Source organism: Xiphophorus hellerii, chromosome 20 (genome assembly GCF_003331165.1).
Source record: "Xiphophorus hellerii strain 12219 chromosome 20, Xiphophorus_hellerii-4.1, whole genome shotgun sequence".
Lineage (NCBI taxonomy): Eukaryota > Metazoa > Chordata > Actinopteri > Cyprinodontiformes > Poeciliidae > Xiphophorus > Xiphophorus hellerii.
In genome coordinates this window covers 2,742,716-2,764,974 of record NC_045691.1, presented here as the reverse complement: position 1 = coordinate 2,764,974, position 22,259 = coordinate 2,742,716, and positions in this window count along the sequence as shown.

Here is a 22,259-nt window from a genome sequence, read left to right as displayed (position 1 = left end):
AGAGATGGAGGCGGATCTTGATGAAATTAGTTGGGGTTTTTTTTTACACTCTGCAGCCATAGAAAATGGATAAATAAATTAAAAGAATATTTCTTCCAACTGGCCGTTCCATCAGTTGTGGCTCCCACGCTATGCTAATGATGGAGAGGCAGAGAGCTGCAGCTTTAGTTCACTGCTGGACAATAACAGGCGAGATGATGAATCTGGTCCTCTGGTGTTTCCTCTGCTGGTTCAGCTGCTCCAACAGTAGGAAAGCATTCCTACGTATTTAGCTTTTCTTTGTTTTTTAAATGGAAAACCTTTATTGTTTGAAAGTTCTGTTCACAGAAGGAAGATTTTAATCTTTTCTGGTGAAGGAGGAACAATCTCTCCTGACATCAGTCACTCCTCCTCTGACTGCAGCATCACATCTGTTCCTCCATGATAAATGAGGCACCAGCAGCTCCACCAGCAGCTCCACCAGCAGAACCACCAGAAGAATCACCAGCAGCTCCACCAGAAGAACCACCAGCAGCTCCAACAGCAGCTCCACCAGCAGAACCACCAGCAGAACCACTGCTGGTGGAGCAGTTTTCAAGTTTAAATGAAATATTAAAGGGACAGTATTATGTAAAACTGACTTTTTTGAGCTTTCCATCATGTTATAAAGTTATTTCCTCATTAAAAATATAGTGGAATGTTGCATTGAGTCTTTCATGCATGTTTGAGAAATCCTTTAATCTCCATGGCAACCATTCAGCTGTGTAAAATGCCTGGATGGACCTAGCTCTGCCTTCGAGATGCAGCTCCTCCTCCACTCAGCTCCTTCAGACTAGCCAACAGCAATCAGCAAACACCTGGTGGAACTGCTGATCTCATTATAGGAGCTACTTCTCAACGCTGGGCGTTGTTAAAGGACTAATAGAGGAGCCATGTTGAGATTTTAAAGAGACAAATTTCAAGGCATTAAATTAGGAAATCTAATTTCTTTTAAGCAATATTTGATATATAAATCACTTTTATATCAGCTAGTATAATAATAGTTTATTATACTGTATGCCTGGAAAACACGTAATACTGTCCCTTTAAAAAACAATTTAAAGTGTAAAAGTGTGGCCCAAGGTATAATTTCTGGATTGAAAAGATTAAATTACCAGTGCCCCATGTTTTTGTAATTTTGCCTATTAAGATTCACATTTCTCTCCTCTATTGGACACGGCCCCGCCCTGGAGACGGGACGGCTAGCCATCCAGGTAACAAACTAAACCAGAGGATTTGCCTCCTAAACCTCAGATGCAAAAGTTAAAACTTTATTTGCTTCATTTCAGTCTAGACAGAGCAACCTTACCTGCTTTCTCTGCTATGGCCGCCACCAACTGCAGCCATAGTTTAAATGCTTAAAATGTAGCTCTGAGAATAAAATTAAAAATAAACTAATTAAAATGTATCTCATATATCAGCAGTGTCCAAAGGTTTTGCCATTAGACTCAAAAATGTAAAGTTGAGAGCATTTGAGAGCCACATTTTTCTATTAAAATTGAAAAGCATTATTACTTAATACATTTATTTATTTATTTTGAACAGACAAAAAGTAAAAAGAGAAAAAAACAATAAAACAAATGATCATGCCGACTGCATGGAACTTTACTCATATTCATTGATATACTAAATAAGCAATATTTTAATAAAGCTCATTTTTGTAAAAAAAAAAAAAAAAATCTGCAAATTATTATTGATGATCTGAAATATCAATAGGGTTCTGCAAAGTTGCTGTACTAAATGACAGGCAAGTATTTTCTAAAATTTTAATTTTTGGTTTATTTGTTCTCGATTTTTATCGCCTTTTTCTTTGTGTTTGGCAACAAAGGTTGAGCAGCTTTTACTGGATTTCACAAAGTGTAATCAATCAGAACAGAAACATCTCAAATTAATCACAAACTCACTCCATTTTTGAATTGTGGACAAAGGGGGCAAACAAAATCATCCAGAGGGCCACAAATGGCTCCCGGGCCACCCTTTGGACATCCCTGTCATTAATGCAGTTACTAAAATAATTCCTGATGACTTCTAATTTACTCGTATCTGTTTTATTGCAAATACAGTAGAGAGGTTACCTCTGTATATTAAACATTTCTTTTAAAAGCTTCAACAAGGCCAAATAAGCTGGACAACATTATAATTTATATGCTACTAAAATGAAGTTCTGTTCAGTAAAAATCTGCTTCTGGGTATAAAAACTGGTGTCAGGTTTCAGAGTATTCTAATATGTAAATAATATCAACAGACAACTTGTTATCCTGTTCTCAGGGCTTTTAGTTAATGTCATTAATCTCAACTCTCTAAGAATAATTTCTGTCATAAATCACACTGGCTACAAGCAGAAGTATAGATTATTCTTCTCACTGTATTCTGTTGGCTTCATGAAGCTACATGCAGGTTTGTACTCAGACGCTCTGTAGGATAAAGGAGGATTTCATTACTTTATTAGAAAGTAATTGCAGTTTATTTATCAATAGAACTATTTATAAATGTATACATTGAGTTGCAAATTTTACTATAAAAATTTCTATCTATTTTTCTGAGCACAGTTGATTTCATCAGCAGAAAAGTCTGTTGTTTCTCATGTCTCTGAAGACACATAATGAATATATGGTAAATTTTTGCATTTTAAGCAATCTATGGTAATTTTGTCATTTTATTAATCATAAGAATTCCATAAAATGAACTTAAAATGCATCCTTGTTTTGGATTTTTTTTTCTGTGTTTTTCATCTACAGATTGTTTCGTAAATGTTCACTGATAGGTGTTCTTCTTTTTCATCAGCAGTTTCAAACTATTTTATTTGGACATTTTTAATGAAAGATGACATTAAAGACAAACATAGTTTCGTTTTTAATCCATCCTGACATTCAGTATTTCAGGATTTCTTGTTTTCAGCTCCTCAGTTTGGACTTGTTGGAGCTTTTATCAGCAACACGTTGCCTGGAGATGATATGGATTATTCTGTTGATCAAAGAGAAAGTGATAAATGTTTTAACTGCAGGCTCAGAGTTTGATGAGGGGGTTGGTGTTGCTGCAGATCCTCTGCTGCGTCGGTGACTGCAGTGCAGCGCTCGGACTCCCCGCCTGCAGCCTCAGCGCTCCAACAGGCTGTTGTCACAACAGGCTGGTGTGTGTAATGTCAATACAAGGAGAGGAGAGTCGACCAGGTAAACATCATCATGTGCAGCTTGAACATTGATAGGATCAAAGGCCATCTTTAACCACGAAAAACACCACTCTTATTCCTTTGATTTGCAGAGTTGATATAATGTTTTAATGCTCTCTATAGTGGGGACTGAAAAACAGACTCTCGACACACTTCATTACAGAGTATTACATAAATGTGACTTTTTTGAGCTTGACATCGTGTTATAAAGTTATTCCCTCATCAAAAACATACATGGAGCGCCGTCTTGATTCTTTTATGCACATGTGAGAAATCCTATAATCTCCATGGCAACCATTCAGCTATGCAAAACACCTGGGTGGACCTAGCCCCGCCTTTCAGATGCAGCTCCTCCCCCACTCAGCTCCTTCAAACTAGCCAACAACAATTAGCAAACACCAATAGCCCAACTTGAATCGGGCTATATATCAATTTCAGATCAGTGCATCTCTAATGGGATTATTTAAAAAAAAAGACAAAATATGCACATGTATTAATTAGTGTATTAAAGCAGACAATTTATAACAAGTGAAAATGAAAATAAAACTGTGCAAACAACAGAGATGTACTAATACCAGCAGGGAAGTAAACACAGGTGAAACCAGAACTAGAATCAGGCTCACTGTGAGTTGACCAGCACAAAATGCTCAAATTAACACAGAACCTACTGGACCAGCTGGAAAAAAATAAAGAGATGAGGACTAAAATCTGTTTTCCAAGGCGGGGGACCCGACATGTGACCCAAACTCTTTCCAAAGGTTGAGTCGTCGCTGGACTTTCCTCAAATGCTGAGGAGAAAATATCATGAGAGACTCAGCTCAGGGTAAAGAGTCACCTCTCCATCTGTTCATAGCTGCACAGACAGCAGGAGTTCACACACACACACACACACACACACACACACACACACACACACACACACACACACACACACACACACACACCCACACCCCCCCCCCCCCCCCCACACCCACACACACACGCGCGCACACACCCACACCCACACACACGGGGGAATGTTTCCGTCACTTCAGAGGACATCAGCACCATTTCCTGTCAGTTTCAAGGAGAAACGCTGTAAACAAAGGCACTGCTTTCAGTCCCTGGGCAAAGCGAGCCAACGCTGAAATCTAACAGATAATATTAGGAAAAGTTTGTTTGTTTTTTTTCTTCCTCCCCAAAGCAAGACGGGGACAAGGACACCCTCACCAGAAAACAAAGAGAGAGTGAATACTATAGATATTTGAAGGATTTAGTCTGAAATGTCCATGAATCCTCAGACTCATCAGGCTTGTTTCTTGTTTGCACACTATTGATTTTTCCTGGTAAATCATCTGCTTCGGTTCCAGCTCTGAGTCAAGCTTTTCCAGCCACAGAAGATGATGTTACCACACATTATGCATTATTATTAGTGGCTTCGTTAAAGGAACGTGTTGCAGGGGGAAGCAGCGCTGCAGCGGGCCGCTGACGGATCTGCTTGTCTGCAGAGTAATGGTGTCGTTCATCACGGGGTGACGCGTTATTGGTGCTTCTGCCCTGCGGACCGATTCCAGCTGCTGCTCTCAGTCAGGGAGCAGCAGCTGGAATGCTCCCTGTGGGGAAGGGAGTCTCTCTGCAGAGGCCACTGGGCCACAGGCCGGACAGAACAGGACGACACACACATTTCAATCTGCCTGGGTTAAAGGATTTCTACAGGTGGCATTCTCTCACTTTGACTATGGAGCTAAATACCTGCAAATTTTAGGAAATATGAAACACTTTCATGCAATTTGACCAAGCTGAATTAGAAATAAGATTTTTTTTGTACCCCTCCAGGGGGTCTTTTTGTGGGCTCTAGTGTCCCTTATATGAAAGTAGGCTGACAGGAAAGGGGGGAAGACATGCAGCAAACATCTCTGGGTCCGGGAGTCGAACCCACAAGGACTCAAGGCCTCCAAACATGAGTCGCACTATCCCCTACACCACCACGGCACGCCCCCAATTAGAAATAAGATCAATATTAATTCATATAACTAATACTTTTAGTAAGAGAGCGACACTTTATCTAGTCATTAGACTTGAATGATTGAAGCTTTATTTTATCTGTATATTTATATATGAATTCATTTACCTTTATGCATTTGCTCTTTTTGAAGTGCAAATGCATAAAGTTTTTATTTAAAAAACAAAACATTGATTACAGAAAGAACAGCAAATGTTTCCCTGAAATGATCATTAGCATGAAAACTTATATATAGACAGTATACATTAATATATGGATAACACACATTTATACTTTTTCTTTTTTTTTAAATATATATCTTTCTTTTAGCTGAATTTTATTTTCTGTTATTTTACTTTTATTTTTTACCCTGAATGTTGATTTTTGGGTAGAGGATCTTCAATGATTGTTTGAATGCATGTTTTCAAAAACTCAATAAATATATTGTTAAATAAAAAACCCATGGAGATGAAGGAACTTGAACCAGAAACAGCAGCACTTCTGCAACAGGATCCAGTTTCTCCCATTTCAGTGGCTGCTTTTCTGATTTAAATATCTCTGACTTCACCTGTTGGACTCCCGGTTCCTCCTGTTACCTCTGTTTCTGTAAGTTTTTCTTGTTTATTCCCTTAAATCGTTGCGTGATAATGATTCTGCCCACTTCCTGTGTGTGTTTAGATCCTAAACAATCACAGTTTATGTCAGGAACGGTTTGGGTCAGCCTCTCTGGATGTTTTACTTGCAGCATAAATGAAAATCTGTCAAGATTCACAGTTTGTGTAGGTTTTTACTTATGCTGTCTGTAGAAAGTATCCCTGGTCCACTGCTTCTGTTCTTTTCCATTCTCTCAAACTGACCACTTTTCCTTACTTCCTTCTCCTACTACTCCATAATTTGAATTATTTGCTACTAATCTTGTGTTTTCTCTCAGTTATTTTCTCTCAGTAGAAGCTACACCTGGTCTGGGTTCTGTTTATGTCATGAAGTGCGGGTGTGAGGTGGTGAGGCAGAGGCAGCGGACCCAGGTATGATGAATAAGATGATTTAATGGATAAAGTCCAGAACAACACAGTCCAAAACAACGAGCAGCAGGCACACGGACACACTGACAACGAATAGACTAGACATAGACGAGGACCCGACGAGGAACAAGGAACACAGGTGGAGTTAAATACACGGGAAGGTAATCACAGAGACGAGACACACCTGGGAACAATCAAGGGGAGGACAGGACAACGAAGAGACTTACGGACACAGAAACTCTAAATAAACATAGAAAAACACAGATCCTGACAATACCCCCCCCTCAAGGGCGGCTACCAGACGCCCACAAAACAAAAACACAACAAGGGTGGGCGGAGGGGCGCTGGACGGGGGGCCAGAGTCCAGAAAAAAACAAAAAACAACCCACTAGTGGGCGGAAACACAGGAAGGGCCAAGAGTCCAAAAACAAACAAAAAACTACCCACAGGGTGGGCGGAGGCAAAGGAGGCGGGAACCACGGAGGTGGTCCGGCGGTCGACCGCGGCGCTGGAGGCGGGAACCACAGAGGCGGGAACCACGGAGGCGGTCCGGCGGCCTCCGCGGCGCTGGAGGCGGGAACCCCGGAGGCGGGAACCACGGAGGCGGTCCGGCGGCCGTCCGCGGCGCTGGAGGCGGGAACCACGGAGGCGGTCCGGCGGTCGTCCGCGGCGCTGGAGGCGAGAACCACGGAGGCGGTCCGGCGGTCGTCCGCGGCGCTGGAGGCGAGAACCACGGAGGCGGTCCGGCGGTCGTCCGCGGCGCTGGAGGCGAGAACCACGGAGGCGGTCCGGCGGCCGTCCGCGGCGCTGGAGGCGGGAACCCTGGAGGCGGTCCGGCGGCCGTCCGCGGCGCTGGAGGCGGGAACCACGGAGGCGGTCCGGCGGCCGTCTGCGGCGCAGGAGGTGGCAATGGGGAGTCCCGGGGGCCGCCCTCAGACGGCGATGACGAGCCCCCCGAGGCAGGGTCTCTGGTGGAGCACAGGGGGTCTCAGTGGGAACGCCGGGAGTCTGAGTCGGAACACTGGGAATCTTATGAGGAACGCAGGGGGTCTTGGTCGTCGGGGTCTCGGAAGGAACGCAGAGGGTCTCGGGAGTCGGGGTCTCGGAGGGAAAGTAGAGGGTCTCGGTCTCGGGTGGAACGCAGGGAGTCTCGGTCTCGGGTGGAACGCAGGGAGTCTCGGTCTCGGGTGGAACGCAGGGAGTCTCGGTCTCGGGTGGAACGCAGGGAGTCTCTGGAGGAACACAGGGAGTCTGAGTCGGAACACTGGGAGTCTCGGTCGGAACGCTGGGGGTCTGGGTCTCGGAAGGAACACTGGGAGTCTCGGAAGGAACACTGGGAGTCTCGGAAGGAACACTGGGAGTCTCGGAAGGAACACTGGGAGTCTCGGAAGGAACACTGGGGGTCTCGGAAGGAACACTGGGGGTCAGGGTCTCTGGAGGAACGCAGAAGGTCAGGGTCTCTGGAGGAACGCAGAAGGTCAGGGTCTCTGGAGGAACGCAGAAGGTCAGGGTCTCTGGAGGAACACTGGGAGTCTCGGTAGGAACACTGGGAGTCTCGGTCTCTGGTGCGCCGGCTGGAACGCCGGCTGATTCGGCCTCGGGTGCGCCGGCTGGAACGCCGGCTGATTCGGCCTCGGGTGCGCCGGCTGGAACGCCGGCTGATTCGGCCTCGGGTGCGCCGGCTGGAACGCCGGCTGATTCGGCCTCGGGTGCGCCGGCTGGAACGCCGGCTGATTCGGCCTCGGGTGCGCCGGCTGGAGGTGAGCCGGAGCGGAGCCTCGGGGCTGGCTGCGGGGGCGAGCCGGAGCGGAGCCTGGGAACCGGCTGCGGGGGCGAGCCGCAGCGAAGCCTTGGAACCGGCTGCGGGGGCGAGCCGCAGCGAAGCCTGGGAACCGGCTGCGGGGGCGAGCCGCAGCGAAGCCTGGGAAACGGCTGCGGGGGCGAGCCGCAGCGAAGCCTGGGAAACGGCTGCGGAGGCGAGCCGCAGCGAAGCCTGGGAAACGGCTGCGGAGGTGAGCCGGAGCGAAGCCTTGGGACCGGCTGCGGCTCCGGAAGGCGACGAGGGGCCGGGTGCACCGGCGGCTCACGTCGCTGTCTCCGAGCGGGCAACGGAGGTGGCGGCTCCGGAAAGCGCCGAGGGGCCGGGTCTGCCGGCGGCTCACGTCGCCGTCTCCGGGCTGACAGCGGAGGTGACGGATCCGGAAGGCGACGAGGGGCCGGGTTCACCGGCGGCTCACGTCGCTGTCTCCCCCGGCGTGAGTAACGGCGGGGGCCGAATCCGGAGGGCTTTGGGGTGGTGACTGGTGGGATCAGGCGTTGGCTAATCGCCAGGGTGTAGTCCGACTCCAGTCCCAACTCTTCCAGCAGCAGCGGAGATGGCAGGATCTCTACGTCCCTGTAGAGATCCCGCTGAGCCAACTCCAACTGCTGCTGGAACCATACCTCCGGGTCGTGCTGGGCCATGAGCTGCTGTCTCACCATTCGGTGTGGTCGGGTCCTTCTGTCATGAAGTGCGGGTGTGAGGTGGTGAGGCAGAGGCAGCGGACCCAGGTATGATGAATAAGATGATTTAATGGATAAAGTCCAGAACAACACAGTCCAAAACAACGAGCAGCAGGCACACGGACACACTGACAACGAATAGACTAGACATAGACGAGGACCCGACGAGGAACAAGGAACACAGGTGGAGTTAAATACACGGGAAGGTAATCACAGAGACGAGACACACCTGGGAACAATCAAGGGGAGGACAGGACAACGAAGAGACTTACGGACACAGAAACTCTAAATAAACATAGAAAAACACAGATCCTGACAGTTTACCTGAGATTCCTTCCTGGAGGAGGCCATCTGCTGAGAAAATGCTGTTATCAACTAATCGTTCTCACTCTTCTGTTGTTAACTTTTTCCTTGTCTCTGAAACAGAAAGTACTCCTGGTTCAGTTCATCTGTTTCTTTGCTCAGTCTAAGTCAAACCTCCAGTCAGTGGCAGATGCCCGCTTGTACTGAGCCAGGTTCTGGTTCTGGTTCTGGTTCTGTTGGAGGTTTCTTCTTGTTCCCTCTCCACTGTCGTGGAGAGGACATTCACTGAGTGAATGGTACAAAATAAATTTAGCACATTGTCTATTTATTAACAATTATTATCAATGTGACACTGAGCTGTCAGCTGTGATTGGCTGCTTGTATACATTTGTTTTTGTCTGGGGAATTAAAGGAAATCCAAGCAGACGGAGCGGCGCCGCTACTGGCAGCACAAACAAAAAACTGCAGCACAAACATAGCAGAATTGATTGACACCAAATTTGTTTGATTTTGTAAATGTAAGAGGAATGGGAACTTGACCTCTGGATGCTTTTTTAAATTAATATTGTTAAAATTGACACCAATTTTGTCGGATTTGGGTAATATGGGAGAGCTGATTGACCTTTTGACCTTTAAACTTTCATTAATATCTTCAAATCAAAAGCAGCACAGACGACAATTTTTGCTGCAGAAACATTTGACACCAATTTTGTTAGATTTGAAGAAGGTGAGGAACCAACTTCACTCAGGTGCGTGACTCAGCCTCTGGATCTATGATCACAGGATCCAGTTTGATTCATCTGAACTTGGACTACAGAATCCCCCCTATGGACTACATTAACAGTGAGTCTGTGTGTTGATGTTAAAGAAGATGATAATGCAGTTTGGGTTAAGTGCTGAAGATGGATGTATGGTAATGAATGTGGCTCTGGAAACATCAGTGAAAGGTTTCCTGAAAACTGGAGCCTCCTCTGAGGGGTTGGACTGGACTGGACCGGATTGGATCGGACCGGATTGGATCTGACCGGATTGGATAGGACCGGATTGGATGCTGGCTGGAGGCTTCCAGTGGGCGGTCTCAGTGACAAACCCAGCGGCAGCTCTGATTGGACGTGTAGTCCCTCATTGGCGTTCCTGCCAGAGGAGGCTCTGTTTCCTGAGAAAGTTTTCAGAATTAATTTTGATTAAGAAGTGGAGTTTGTGATTGAGATCCAGCAGGCTTATGTAAGGCGGTGACTTCCTGGGGTCAGGATCCACCTACACCGCAGCGGGCTGACAACACACCGCGCTGAGACACATACTCCAGCTGGAAACATAAATCTCTCCATATATGCACTGACAAGGGTGACTGGATGTTGTATCCATGGCTACCTTCTCACGTAATCTGTATTATTTTTATCACAAAAGCCTTTCTGTTTTTCCTCCAGAGCCTCCTGATAACATGATGCTGGTATACACACAGTCGCTGCTATATGAAGACGAACCGGAGCTTCCCATTGTCTCTGAACCGGAGGATGGACGAGTCAGGGGAGGATTTTAATGAGAAGAGACAAGCAGAGCTTCTCTGTTTTCACTGCATTTCTTCTTACTTGATGAAGCTGAACATCTCATCCTCTCATCCGACTGCGGGTTTCTCTCAATGGGTTCCTCTGCAGTAAGCAAGAACTATGACTGGACAGTTGGAGTGCGTTCACACAAACCCTGTTTAGTCTGCTTTAATCAAACTTTAGTTCGTTAGTCTAAAGTTTGGTTCGTTTGGGGATCTGTGAATGTGGAAACAAACTCTTATGTACCAAAAAAAGCGAACTCTGGTTCACCTAAAAACCTGAACTCTGGTTCTGTTTGAATGCGTCTGTGAATGCAAGCGGACCGGAGATCGCTCCAAAAACAGGAAGCAGACTATAGTGAAGGGCATTCTGGGTAAACACAACCAAAACAAACCTGCTAAGGAGTGAAATCAGTCATGTTCAAGAGAAATCCTACAACCGCTAAAATCTGACGCCACTCCATTTTTTATTACGTTTTGAGAAGAAGGAAGGTGAGCTAAAGTGTCTTCATCGAAGGGTTTTGTGGCAGTTGTTCTTGGTGCAGCGCCCCCACAGGTGAGGAGGGGAACAGGTTTTTCAAATCAATCAATCAATCAATCAATCAATCAATCAATCAATCAATCAATCAATCAATCAATCAATCATATTTATAAAGCACCCTTCATACTAAAAGCAACTCAAAGTGCAATTACCCACATGGAAAAACACACAACTGCATGGAAAATGCACAGACTAAGCAGAAATGATTCAATTCAGGAAGTACAGTTAAGAAGCTGGGTCTTGAACCTGCTCTTAAAGACAGTAACATTTTCTGTGCCCCTCGGGTTCTCTGGCAGACCGTTCCACAAACTGGGCCATAATACTGGAAAGAAGCCTCACCATCAGCATGAGTTCCGACTCTGGGAACTGTTAGTAGTCCGGTGCCAAACGACCACAGGGTCCGGAGAGGTTCATAAGGTATTAGCAGCAAGGTAAGATGGTGCAAGACCATTAAGACATTTAAAAACCAGTAAAAGAAACTTAAAATCATTCCTGAGACGTACTGGGAGCCAATGCAATGATTTTAAAACAGGTGTGGTGTGAACCTGGCTTCTGGTCCTGGTCAGCACTCGAGCAGCAGAGTTTTGTAACAGCTGAAGGCTGAGCAGAGGTTTTTCAGGGAGACCAGAAAGAAGCATTACAGTAGCCTATAAGGCTAGAAATAAAAGCATGCATCAGTCTCAGTATTAGAGAATAGGGTGAACTCTGGCTATATTTTTTAGATGATAAAATCCTGTTTTAACTATTTGTTTAATATGTGGAATAAAAGTGAGCTCAGAGTCAAGAAGAACAGGCTTCTGACTTGTTTTGAAGGTTTAAAAGATGCAGTTTGTAATTTTGAACTATAATTTCTTTCTGATCCTCTGGTCCAATTATTAAAATTCTGTTTTGTCCTGGTTGAGCTGGAGAATGTTCTGTGCCATCCAGTCTTTATGTCTGAAATGCAGTGATTGGCTGAGGGTCATCCTGAGACAAAAAGATGTATAACTGAGTATCATCAGCATAACTGTATAAGCTGATTCATGGTTCCTGATGACTCCACCAAGCGGCAACATGCATAAATGACATGTTGCAAATGGTTGGTTTGACTCAGTGCAGCGAGAAAAAGAACCAAAGCAGCTGGAAATGGAACAAATTTAGCAGTTTTGGTTCCCAATTAAATCAATTCTACCAGACTATCATGTGTGAATGCATCCTCAAAATCATCTGCCATCAGTAGTCATACTCTCTATCTGAGACCAGATACTTACGTACACTGTAAACCTCACTGGCACTAAATCAGACTAAACTGCTTCCTCACTGGAGGACCTGACGATGGGATTGAGGATGTCTTAGAAATATTCTGGTCAAATATACAACATAAAAGGATAATACTGTACACTCAGATTAAAAGTAATGTGCAGCTGAGTAAGCTAATTTAGAGTAAACAAGCTCTACCTGCTGCTTGCTATTGATTCAACCATCAAACTACATCAAAATGGGGTGAAACTGAAAGTAGCAGAAGTACAAATGAAAAGATGGAAAGATTTCAGGGCTTTTAGAGCTCTTTATCCACACCACTTAGAAGGATCACAGGAAAGCCTTGCTGCTTGGAGAGAAAACAGGCCATCATCAGTGATTTTAAACAGGAAACACTGGACTTATTGGTTCTGCTGAGAGGGATGAGGTGAAAGAAAGATGGAGGCAGAAGGTGGGAAAAAGATTATTATAAATGAAAGGCTCTGCTCCAGGAAACAAACAGGAAGTGTGTGAGCAGATTTAATGCACCAGATGCAGTTTTGTGTCTGACCTTGATGAAACGAGAAAGGGCGTCTGTCCGTATAAACCTGAAGGATTTATGGAGTCCTCTGGAAAATGAAGAGGACGTCCAAGACGGCAACAGGTCTATGCTGGAACCTGGACATAAACCAGCTCACTGGATCATAAATCAGGCTGTCTGGTTTCATTCTGCCTCTCTTCAGAGACCAGAAACTCTCTTCCTGCTTCAGCTGATCAGAACCGACCCGTCTGCAATGTTCTCCCACCGATACCGCAGGTTATCTGGTCTGAGCAGCTCAATTAGAGACCAGAATTAAGCTGAACAGGAAGCAGTTGGATGAAAAATGATGTATTTTTACTAAAAATCAGAAAACTTTAATCCAGAAAACAGAAACTGGAGAAGACAATCAGAGGATCAGATGATCAAGTGGAGATTTGATCTGGAGAAGGACTTTGGTTTAATTTTCAACTCCAACTTTCATTTAAAAAACAAAACAAGGCAACTCAAATAGTTAACTTTAACTTCAAACTCATTAGGCCTCTTATCTCAGTCTGACCTCAACTGCATGATTTTACCACACACTGAATATTGCTTCACATCATTTTCATCAGAATTTTCAGTTATTTAAGAATTACTGTCTTATTGATCCGTTTTTAATGGGTAAAGCCAATAAAAACGTATCTATAGAGTTTTATTAAAAAACAAAAAGCACTAGGTCGACCTTCAGAGGGGACTGAGAGGTTCAATTTAGAAAGTCTTCATTCTCAAAAAATGTTTTATCAATTAAAAAATGTTTGTGCTGGAACAAACTGCCTGTTATTAGACAGAGCGCCACCTATCTTTTCTTTAAAGCATGGCATGGTTGGCCAGGACTCAGCACTGCGATCAAAGAACCTCAGCGACCTTTGAGAAATTTCAGGTTTTGTCAGGATCTGTGTTTTTCCGTGTTTAGTTAGAGTTTTTTGTGTCCTTGAGTCTCTTCGTTGTCCTGTCCTCCCCTTGATTGTTCCCAGGTGTGTCTCGTTCTGTGATTACCCTCCCGTGTATTTAACTCCACCTGTGTTCCTTGTTCCTCGTCGGGTCCTCGTCTATGTTTCGTCAATGTCCAGTCTAGTCGTCGTCAATGTTAGTTCTGTGTCGTCAGTGTTTCCGTGTGCCTGCTGCTCGTTGTCTGGACTAAGTTTTCTCATTAAAACATCATCTATTCATCATACCTGGGTCCGCTGCCTCTGCCTCACCACCAACACCACACCGCTTTCTGACAGAAGGACCCGACCATACCGATCGGTGAGGCGGCTAACATGGACCCAGCATTCAGGAGGTTACCTCCTAAAGGGCAGAGCGGCCCGAGGCGGAGGTCCGGCAGGGAGGACAGGGAGCTGGCTGAAGCCCTCGCCGACCTGCAGCGGGAGCTATTCCGGGGGACAAGACTGGTGTTGGCACCCCCCGGATATGGCCCCCGTCGATACCTCCGTCCGGGAAGCCAGCGACCTGAGCCGCCGGTGGAGCCGGCCCCTCGTCGCTTTCCGGAGCCGCCACCTCCGCTGCCCGCTCGGAGACAGCGACGTGAGCCGCCGGCAGACCCGGTCCCTCGTCGCTTTCCGGAGCCGCCACCTCCACGGTCAGCCCGGAGACAGCGACGTGAGCCGCCGGTGGACCCGGCCCCTCGTCGCCTTCCGGATCCGTCACCTCCGCTGCCATATCGGAGACAGCGACGTGAGCCGCCGGTGCACCCGGCCCCTCGTCGCTTTCCGGAGCCGCCACCTCCGCTGCCCGCTCGGAGACAACGACGTGAGCCGCCGGTGCACCCGGCCCCTCGTCGCTTTCCGGACCCGCAGCCGTTTCCCAGGCTTCGCTCCGGCTCACCTCCGCAGCCGTTTCCAAGGCTTCGCTGCGGCTCGCCCCCGCGGCCGGTTCCAAGGCTTCGCTGCGGCTCGCCCCCGCGGCCGGTTCCAAGGCTTCGCTGCGGCTCGCCTCCGCGGCCGGTTCCAAGGCTTCGCTGCGGCTCGCCTCCGCGGCCGGTTCCAAGGCTTCGCTGCGGCTCGCCTCCGCGGCCGGTTCCAAGGCTTCGCTGCGGCTCGCCTCCGCGGCCGGTTCCAAGGCTTCGCTGCGGCTCGCCTCCGCGGCCGGTTCCAAGGCTTCGCTGCGGCTCGCCTCCGCGGCCGGTTCCAAGGCTTCGCTCCGGCGCACCCGAGGCCGAGTCAGCCGGCGTTCCAGCCGGCGCACCCGAGGCCGAATCAGCCGGCGTTCCAGCCGGCGCACCCGAGGCCGAATCAGCCGGCGTTCCAGCCGGCGCACCCGAGGCCGAATCAGCCGGCGTTCCAGCCGGCGCACCCGAGGCCGAATCAGCCGGCGTTCCAGCCGGCGCACCCGAGGCCGAATCAGCCGGCGTTCCAGCCGGCGTTCCTTCCGAGACTCCCAGTGTTCCTTCCGAGACCCAGACCCCCAGCGCTCCGACTCAGACTCCCTGTGTTCCTCCAGAGACTCCCTGTGTTCCTACCGAGACTCCCAGTGTTCCTCCTGAGACCCTGACCTCCAGCGTTCCTCCTGAGACCCTGACCTCCAGCGTTCCTCCTGAGACCCTGACCTCCAGCGTTCCTCCTGAGACCCTGACCTCCAGCGTTCCTCCTGAGACCCTGACTCCCAGTGTTCCTTCCGAGACCCAGACCCCCAGCGTTCCTTCCGAGACTCCCTGCGTTCCGACTCAGACTCCCTGCGTTCCTTCAGAGACTCCCTGCGTTCCGACCCTGACCTTCTGCGTTCCTCCTGAGACCGAGACCCCCAGTGTTCCTCCTGAGACCGAGACCCCCAGCGTTCCTCCTGAGACCCTGACCCTCTGCGTTCCTTCCGAGACCCCGACTCCCGAGACCCTCTACGTTCCCTCCGAGACACCGACTCCCGAGACCCTCTACGTTCCTTCCGAGACCCCGACGACCAAGACCCCCTGCGTTCCTCATAAGACTCCCAGTGTTCCGACTCAGACTCCCGGCGTTCCCACTGAGACCCCCTGTGCTCCACCAGAGACCCTGCCTCGGGGGGCTCGTCGTCGCCGTCTGTGGGCGGCCCCCGGGACTCATCATCGCCGCCTCCAGCGCCGCGGACGGCCGCTGGACCGCCTCCGTGGTTCCCGCCGCCACAGACGGCCGCCGGACCGCCTCCGTGGTTCCCGCCTCCAGCGCCGCGGACGGCCGCCGGACCGCCTCCGTGGTTCCCGCCTCCAGCGCCGCGGACGGCCGCCGGACCGCCTCCGTGGTTCCCGCCTCCAGCGCCGCGGACGGCCGCCGGACCGCCTCCGTGGTTCCCGCCTCCAGCGCCGCGGTCGGCCGCCAGACCGCCTCCGTGGTTCCCGCCTCCAGCGCCGCGGACGGCCGCCGGACCGCCTCCGTGGTTCCCGCCGCCGCGGACGACCGCCGGACCACCTCCGTGGTTCCTGCCTCCTTTGCCTCCGCCCACCCTGTGGGTAGTTTTTTGTTTGTTTTTGGACTCTTGGCCCTTCTTGTGTTTCCGCCCACGATGGTGGGTTGTTTTTTGTTTTTCTGGACTCTGGCCCCCTGTCCAGCGCCCCTCCGCCCACCCTTGTTGTGTTTTTGTTTTTTCTGGACTCTGGCCCCCCATCCGGCGCCCCTCCGCCCACCCTTGTTGTGGTGTGTTTTTTTTTTGGGCGTCTGGTAGCCGCCCTTGAGGGGGGGGTACTGTCAGGATCTGTGTTTTTCCGTGTTTAGTTAGAGTTTTTTGTGTCCTTGAGTCTCTTCGTTGTCCTGTCCTCCCCTTGATTGTTCCCAGGTGTGTCTCGTTCTGTGATTACCCTCCCGTGTATTTAACTCCACCTGTGTTCCTTGTTCCTCGTCGGGTCCTCGTCTATGTTTCGTCAATGTCCAGTCTAGTCGTCGTCAATGTTAGTTCTGTGTCGTCAGTGTTTCCGTGTGCCTGCTGCTCGTTGTCTGGACTAAGTTTTCTCATTAAAACATCATCTATTCATCATACCTGGGTCCGCTGCCTCTGCCTCACCACCAACACCACACCGCTTTCTGACAGGTTTTAGTTATTATTTTTGTGACATAATGTTAGAAATAAACATTTTTTAAATGAGCATTTCGATATAAACCTCTTGAAATAGATTTTTCCAACTTTCTATACAGTTTTTATTGTATTTCTTATTTTATGCATGAAGTAGTGTGAATGTTTCATCTTGTGTTTGTTTTTATTGGACTAAGATAAAACAATTAGCAAAATGCTAACTTCCAATCTTAGCAAAAGATTGGAAATTAAACAACTGACTGACTAAATGCACTGTCCCATTTAAATAAAATCAGTCAGATGGCAGCTGAGACACTAAATAGTGAAACTGAAGGATGAGGAATCTTAAGGAATGTAATGAATATTAAAAGCAAAATGGGATAAATCCCAAACAAAGTGGAACCAAAGGACAGCAGAGGATTTGCCAGTTCAGGTGAAAGGTCATCAGACCCATAGCGGGCGCCGCCGTTCCTTAGCCAGCATTGATCCGTGCAGCTGCTCAGGGAATCCCCTGCCGTCAGCCTCAGCACCGAGGCGGCTGCAGCCAGCTGGCGGCTGATGGATCCGGGTTAGCAGGTCGGGATTCCCTCCAGGCCTGGAGCGCTGCTGGAGGTCTCCATCGTGAAACGCCTGCTGGCTGAGAGAGCCATTAAACTTTCATCACCTTCAGGTTTCCTTCAGCTGCTGCTTCTGGAATAAAACAACTGACTGACAAAAAGAGTCTTTAACTGAGATCATCTGCATGTAGGAGCTGATTGTTCCTTCTGGATGCTCAACATTTTTAATACGACTGACGAGGATAAGTTTGCATACAGCAGAAACACAATCGCCCTCACAGCTGCAGCTGAGACCAGACCCATCCCTCCATCTTCTTCTCCAAATTACACACTAACTGTGTTTTCCGGTAGACTCAGTTTGACTGGGGACCAAAACATTTTCAGCTGCTGCAATTCTCTTTTACTGCTGTTCCCCTTCTGGCCTGTGGGGGCGCTGCACCAAGAACCACTGCAGCAAACGACACAAAAACCTCTGATAAAGAGAGTTAGTGCAACTTCCTTCTTCACCACATGGAAACAAAAATGGAATGCAGCCAGGAGAGACCTTTAACCCTCTTCTCCAAAGGCATGGCTTTGTCTCTATTTGCAGATGCTGGGTGTTTCCTCCCCATTGCAAAAAACGGAGATTCCGGATTTTGCAATGGGGATAGTAGAAGCTGAGCCAAGCCTGGTATTGCGCACAAGCCATTTGATTGGCAGTAGACTGCTTTCATTGATTCCTCCTCGACCAACAACATCTCAACCAATCTGCAACGAGACCGTAGTAGTTGGCAAGCTGCAGCTTGCTGAATCTTTGGTCAAACTTTGAGGTTTTTATCAACTGTGGCGGTAGAGCGCATACCATGTTAACTGGACAGGGCAAAAAACAAATACTCTAAGAGACTTCAGAGAAACAAAGGTAGACGTGCCAAAATGAGATGATCGGAGTGTCAACCACTGCATAGTGAGGAACACCCAACCTGGCTGGAACCGAACCAGAAACAGGACAGAGTGAGACTCTATGGAGAAGAGGCTTTAGCAACCCTGATGATGAATACCTGAATGTTTCATTATTTAAAGATTGTGAAGATGAATTTTCTGCTTCTCCTGCCGGGATCATCTCTGGGCCTCCAAGTTGCAGCTTCATGGTGAATGTGGAGGCCAACATTCATCTGAGACTTTTTCCTTTTCTCATCTCATCAGTTCATCTCGGTCTGCATGCTGGCAGCACAGCAAGAAGATCCTGGCTTCAAATCCCAGCTGGGGTCTTCCTACATGGAGTCTGCATGATTCATAAGACCAATAAAATTATGGACAACTCTGGTCATCATCTACACGAATGCTTCAGTCAGAGGCTTCATCAAATTTGCTGTAATACACACCTCTACAGGAGAACTTTAATGCCATCACTATCTACAATAACTCTGAAGAATTTGAATTAATGTAAGTTACAACATTTAATGAAGTAATTATGAATTTGCATGTCCTTCCTGTCCATGCATGAGTCCTCTCTGGGTACTCCGGCTTCCTCCGACAGCCAGAACCAAGACTGTTGGGTTAACTAGTGTTTGACCTGCGATGGCTGGAGAGATGAACCCCCCAGTGACCTGAACAGACGGCGGATATGGATGCAGCTGCACCATCAACATGGCGGCTGGACTCCAGGTTTTAAAGCAGGTGAGTTTCCATGTCAACTATTAATCTCCTCTGCAGAGCTCAGTCTCTTCTAACCAGCCTAGATTCGGTCTGACGTCGTCATTTTCCCTCCACTCCTCCTGAAGCGTTTGGTTGGATGGATGTCTCGTCCTGATGCGCCTTCCTGAGATGAAACGGGGCCAGGCTAAGAATAAGTTCTGCTGTTCAGACTGTACCACCGCTTCAGGCCCACTTCTGATTTGATTTTCTAACTTCGTCTTTGAAAAATGACCCACAAATGAAATTAGAGTCGTTATTACTGTGTTCTCTCCATCAGCCGGCGTATCTGGGCCCTGAAACAGGAGCTCTGCGGTTTGATTCCTCACAGACACATTTTCTAATCTGCAGCCAACTCTGAACACGATCCGCCGTCTGTGTTCAGAGGGTTTCCTCCTCTGCAGCGAGACATCAACACATCCAGCGTGTTCCTGCAGCAGCAGAGGTGTGAGATGGCAGGTTGGGGTGTGTGTGTGTGTGTGTGTGTGGGTGGACTCTGGCCTTTTCCCCTCGTCTCCCACATCCTCCAGCTCTGCCGCAGCATTAGCATGCAAACGGCAGCTGCAGCCCTACACCCCATCGCTCATTTCAAACAGCAGCACAACCTCAGCTCCCCCCCCCCACACACACACACACGCACACGCCAACACACACACACACACAGTGTCGCACTATGACCATGTGCTCCTATTCGTATATCACAGCAGCAGCAGGAACGGCGCTCTGCTCATGTCAATGAGACGTTTCAACATTCAGCCCACGCATCGAGTGGCACACACAGCTAGCAGCCCACACACTGGAAGCTGTTCCCACTCAACCAGATCATCACAGCCACATTTCTTGTTTTTTTTTTTTTCACTTTTCATCCAAGTAAACACCGGAGTCGGGCTGCAGAGGAGCAGCCGCCACCGCCGTCCGCCCCCTCAGAGCTGGAACTACTCCCTGGAGCTGCCAGGAGTCGGTGGGGTAATAACGGAGCGAAATGAAGCCGAAGCTCCGCAGTGGAAATAAATCCACTCTGAGGCGGGATGTCGGTGAACCTGAAACTGCAGGGAGGCAAAATGAACACAAGACCTGGTCCGAGGAAACAAGCTGATGAAGATTTACCGACATCACTGGTTTCCAGTTGATTACAGAGGGGTCAAAAGTTCAAACCGGGTCAGGATGGTGAGAACCATCAATGGCTGCTCTGTAGCGCTCCAGTCTGGAGGTCAAACATGTCTAAGATAAGATTCCCTTCTGTTGCAAGACAAGCATCAAGCTTCCTATCTGTGGAGGAAAAGTTTAGCCAGAACCCTGCAGGAGTTCTGCCTCCTGAGTCGTAAAAAGAAACACAGTGACCCGAAGGACTGAATGTCTGCATGGAAATAGGAACTTCTTCCCATCAACGGTTTTTATGCACATTGTGACGAATTGCATAAGAAAAGGTAGAACAGCCAAATTTAAAATAACTTCCTTAACTTTGTAAATGTAGTTTTTACACTTTCTTAAGGCAGTTTTTCTGAAAAAGAGTTAATTCATTGAAAGGGAGATTTAAAGTTCTGACAAAGCAAACGCTTCCATCCATTCTGCACATTACAAGAGGCACCAAACTCCGAAACACTTCCAAGTCCAGGCCTCCAGGGCTTGGAGGTGGTTCTGAGGGGTGATTTGTACTCCATGCTATCAGCATCCTCTACTTCCTGTTTATTCCAGCCATGCATAGTGTCCACATCCGATGACGTCACGCTTTGGGTCACCTGACTGATTCGCTCCAAACCAGAAGATGGAAACAAGTCACGTTTTATTTTTTCTTCTTTTTTGTGACATTTTAAAAGCTTGCTCACAATTTGCATAAGAATTGGATGGAAACCTAGCTAGTGAGGACTTCTCCAGGTTGTCCTCCTGAACGTCTTTCCAGGACATCTCAGAGGACCAATCAGATGTCTTCGTCCTGGAGACGCTCTGTCCTCCTCAGACGTTGTCCGTGATCCGGCCACTGGCCTACGGGTCGTCTCACTGCCTCAGTGAACTCTGATTTTCCCCCAAACCTTCCTGTTTCTGGTTCTATTAAGGACGGCTGCAGAGACGGGTTGGACCCTACAGCAACCCTGTGGGTTCAGTTCTGGTTCCGGTTGCAGATGGTTCGGTCCGACCTAAAGCTGAATCAGTGAGCGGTATCAGATGGTCAGACACAACAAAAACGCCTGAAAATGGATGAAAGAATGAAACCCAAGAAGAAGGGAAACGTGTCCCAAAGCGATTCTGTCGTTCCCGTTTAGCTTCTGAGGTTTTTTTCAAGGACAAACAGATGAAAGCTCCGAATGTTAAAGGCAGAAAATTCACTTTAAAACAAAAAAGTTTTGTCTAAATCAGAAAAGCCTCAAGCAAGTTCCTCCCTTTATGGATGTTCTGCATCTTGTTTATGAATATTTATTGTCAGAGTCTCTGACAGCCAGCGAACTTGGACCCAATCTGTTTCCATAGCAACACGGTCCAATAAAATAGCACTCGTCCCGTCACCGACAGCTTTAAAGGCTGATTTTATGAGTTATGAGTTCAGGTGTGGAAAAACTTAAAAGAGTTCAACTATGAGCTGCAGCAGGTTCTAAGTGTTTAGATGAAAACGAGCTGCGGCAGATCTTCTGGTTCTGAATGAAGAACCTGTTTGTGTTTAAATGATTGTGTGGTGCAGCAGCTTCTACATGCTGTTTTCTACCTTGTTGTTTCTGCAGCTCCCTGCAGCCCAGAGCCAGATCCTCTGATGTGACTGAATCATGTAGGCGCTGCAGCGCCTGCTAGACATCGACACCATGGCAACAACACAAAGCTGCGTGCTTACATAAAGGCGACCAGAGATCCAGGAGAACAAGGCAAACCGATCAGAAACGGGGGAGCTGATGCTCGTTTCATCTGAACCCGGATCAACGTCGTTCACGCCTCAAAGCGGCAGGAACAGGACAATCAGACGCACTCAGAGCTGTAGGTGGATGACCGGCCAGCGGACATGATGGAGTCACCAAGGTCACCGCAGGAGGAACCTCTGCAAGACTTCACATCTTAATGCTTCACTGGTAACTGATATTTCAGAATAAAAGCCCTGCTGAGAAAACTTAATGGACTTAAAGGGCTAGAAGAACTATGTACTCTCCAGAAACATAGTGCCATCTGATAGCAGTCAAGTAACTATGTTG